Raw genomic sequence first — 3,926 nt, 5'->3', positions numbered from 1 at the left:
TTACCTTTCATGTCTTTATGTCCTGATCTATGACATGGAAACAGACTTCATCTACCACACGGCTTTAAGCATAAGAGAAATGGCTGCTGTGTCAGCCCCGAACACGGCGTGAGTGGCACCGACGGTGCACAGTAAACATGACCGACACATGAAGCGCACTGTGCTGGCGGCAGTGCCAAAGGCCGCAGGGAGCAGGGGAAGGAGCAGGAGGAAGAGAGACATGTTTAGGTGGGGTGTTGAAGGTACATGCTCCTGAGCAGGCCAATCTAGTTTCTGTGGGATCTAAGGGATCTCTGCTTTAGGGAATAAAACACATGAAAATACCTTATTTTCTCAAATGTCACATGAAAAATATGTCACCATATGAATAGGTTTTTAGGGCCATGACTGGCACAGGTGTGAGGGCACACAGAGCATATACATCAACAGTTTCTAAACCCAGCCATGGCTCGTTTAGCTCAGTGGATTGAATACCAGCCTGCTAATCAAAGGGTTGCTGGTTCAATCCCCAGTCAGGGCACATGCCTGGGTCACAGGCCATGTCCCCAATGTGGGGTGCATGAGAGGCAGCCACACATTAATGTTTCTCTCCCTCTCTTTCTCCCTCCCTTCCTCGCTCTCTAGAAATAAATACTTTTTTTAAAAAAGGAGTTTCTAAGTCCAGCTCTGCTCATGAGTAATAGGGCTGTGGAAAGGAGGGGTGTGATTGTGGGTGTCACAAAAAGAACCTGTTTTCTGTGACTTAGTTCACTCAGTTACTCTGACCCTCAACTTCCTGATCTGTTCATGGGGAAAAGAGTATGTCCTTATAAGGACAAAACCTTATAAGGTTTTAAAGAGTCAACAGGGGGATGTAACTGCGTAACTCACAGAAATAAGTGGTTGCTATTGTTTTAATCGTTCTTCCTACCCACACGGACTTTGGGCAGTGGTCTCAGCCTTGGGGAGGGCCCCCTGCGCTGCTTGTGAGCACGGGCTCGGGCCTCCAGGATGCACACCCTGAGCATGGCCTTTGACCTGTGTGTGGTTTGTGGCAATGGCCCTCATGGGTTGCCCCCTGGAGATTACGTGGCAGGGAAGACCCAGCTGCCCCTGCAGGCGTGGCTGTGTGAACAGGACAAGCAGAAGAATGGAGGCGAGTGGAGGGCGGGCATGTCGCCTCCCTCGGGTGACTCTTACAGCCACCCCCAGACGCTTCTCTCCCCTGTGCACAGTAGCAATTGTTTGGGCTTTTTTCTTCCATTGAGAGAGGGGGAAAGAGAGGGAGGGAAATACGAGAGATCAGTTACCTCTCACAGGCACCCCGGCCAGGGCCCAAACCTGCAACCCCGGCATGCCCCTTGCCCAGGAAGTGAATTTGGCAACCTTTCACCTTTTACTCTGCGGGGTGCCGCCCAACCCACTGAGTCACACCGGTCAGGGCCACAGTGGCCACTCTCAAGGAAAAACCGATTGTTGCAGAAGAAAAGGCAACAGTCTCAAACCAGAAGGTCATGGTAAAGGCCCTGGACAAGTTGACATGGTGTGTGCCATCAGCATTCGGAAAGTCCCTGCTTGACGAACTTGCCCTTGCAGATGTTTTTGGAAGATAAACTCAAAGGAGCGATGATGCAGTATGGGAGCGCACTTCCTCACACCGAAAACTGTGGCAGGTAAGGACCTCGCTCGTGACTGCCAAGTCTATGATTGTGGTGACTGAAGAATGCTCGAGCAAGAGGGGAAGACCATCTTAACCTGATGCGCAGGAATGTTGCTGTCTTCAAGTTCATTATCCCTCAGATCATCAAGTACAGTCCTGATTGCATTATAATTGTGGTTTCTAACCCCATGGATATTCTCACATGTTCCCTGGAAACTTAGTGATTACCCAAGCACCATGTTATGGAAAGTGGGTGTGACTGGGAATCTGCCCAGTTTCACTATTTCAGTAAAAGGCAAAGATTTCTATGCTCTGAAGAGGAACCAGGCTATAAATTTCACTGTTTGATAACTGAGAAACTTGGCATTCATCCCAGCAGCCACGTGGATGGATTTGGGGAGAGAACGGCATCTCCAGTGTGGCCGTGTGGAGCGGGGCGCATGCGTCAGGTGCTTCTCTCTGGGAACTGAGTCCAGAAGGTGGGAATGGAAACGGGAGTGAGAATGGGCATCAGACAGAGGTTGAAAGTGTCTGTGAAGTCGAGTCATCAGGCTATAAGGATACCCCAGGGAAGCTACTGGATGAAGTGTGGCCGATCTCACCGAATCCATGTTGAAAATCTCTCCAGGATTCCAGCGGTGTCAGCAGTGGTGAAGGGGGCACATGGCATTGAGAACGCGCTCTTCCCGAGCCTTCCACGCATCCTGAGTGCTGATGGGGTCAATGAGCCGGTGTCACCCACCAGCAGCTGGTGGCTGGTGAAAAGTGTGGAGACCCTGTGGGACATCCAGAAGGACCTAGAACACCCCCTGAGCTCTGGGTTCTAGGCTGTAGAAATTCAAAACCTCCAAGTATTTAAGCCTTTAATTTCATCCACATACATGGATCCCAATTTGCTTTTCTCTTCCTAGGTATGTGAATCTCTCACAGATGCAAAGCCCAGGCTTGCAATATAAGCCCTAGAACAAATAGAATTAACTATTGGAGCCCTGACTGGGGTATCTCAGTGGACTGAGCATAGGCCTCAGGGTTGCCAGTTCTACTCCTGGTCAGAGCACATGCCTGGGTTTCAGGACAGGTCCCCAGTAGGGGGCGTGCAAGAGGCAATCGCACATTAATGTTTCTCTCCCTCTCTTTCTCCCTCCTTTCTCCTCTCTCGAAATAAGTAAATAAATTTAAAAACATTAAAAAAAACTACTGGAGGGAAAGAGGAGGCTGGGGGCCCAGCCGCATTCCACTCCTGCCCATGCAGGTCTGCAAGCGTAGCCAGGGACTCCACCTGACCCCACTGCGCGGGCTTGGAAGCATGCAGGACACAGAGCATGAGGCCGCTGCTCCTGCCTTCTTTCTCTCCCCTGTCCTGCGCACACAACCAGGCCCTGGACCAAGTCGGAGCTGAGGCTTGCTGGGCTCAGGCACCGGCTGACTGCAAGTTCTCCCAGACCCTCAGGGTGCAGCGGCCACCGCAAACGCTCACAGGGGGGCCCGGCCCGCGGTGGGTGCCGGTGACGTCCGAGGACCTATAACAACCAACCCTGCAATCAGAGGGTGCTGCGACTCAGCTGCTGCAGGCCGGTTCGCCCACGAGAACACAGTCATCATCTTCTGGGAGTGTCCACGGGCCGTTAGCCCTCAGAGTTCTGTTGCTAAGAGATTATGAACCAAACGGTGTTTCCAAAAAAAAAAAAAAAAAAAAAAAAAACCACCACTACAAAATGTTCCACAATAGAACCATAAAAACAGCCCAAATGGAACAAATGTACAGTTATTGATCACTTCTGATGAAGAGCGGAGGAAGTGGGCGCCTGGGAGGCAGCCTGGCCCTCATGTCCTGTGAAAATCACGGGTTTGCCCAGGTTCTGAATGTGAGGAAACAGACTCCGTGGCACAACTGAGGGGGACATTATACAACACCTCCCTGATTCCGAGAGTCCTCCCATCGACAGAGATGGGTTTATTGGGGACCTGTCATCTGCCCTTCCGAGCGTGTGTGCGACCTTCTCAGCCGCGTCTGGTTGCAGGCAGTACGTCTAACAGAGATGAAACCACCTCGGGCTGGCACAGTGCCCGTGGGCCGCAACCGATCGAGGGATTTATCACAGCTGTTTGCAGCCACCTCTGTTGCTGGGGCAACAGGAACCAGTCACCTTGCAAAGGCCCAAGAACGAGCCAGACAGCTGCCATCAACGGGAAAGTCAGCAAACAGGGTGTCACCCGGGCACCCTGAGCGGCTCTGCCCATGGCATTTTCCTGGGAACATGCAGCTATTCTGCTCTGTGTCTCCACC

At 51.8% G+C, this 3,926-nt stretch overlaps 1 pseudogene; it reads left to right on the top strand.

Moving 5' to 3' along the window:
• Window positions 1-990: 990 nt before the first annotated feature.
• LOC118981917 (L-lactate dehydrogenase B chain-like) lies at window positions 991-2,466 on the top strand (annotated as a pseudogene).
• The last annotated feature ends 1,460 nt before the right edge of the window (window positions 2,467-3,926 follow it).

Source organism: Sturnira hondurensis, unplaced genomic scaffold (genome assembly GCF_014824575.4).
Source record: "Sturnira hondurensis isolate 20B ecotype Veracruz unplaced genomic scaffold, ASM1482457v3 Scaffold0024822, whole genome shotgun sequence".
In the NCBI taxonomy this organism is placed as follows: domain Eukaryota; kingdom Metazoa; phylum Chordata; class Mammalia; order Chiroptera; family Phyllostomidae; genus Sturnira; species Sturnira hondurensis.
Note: the sequence above shows the minus strand (reverse complement) of the source record. Positions and strands in the feature narration are given on the sequence as shown.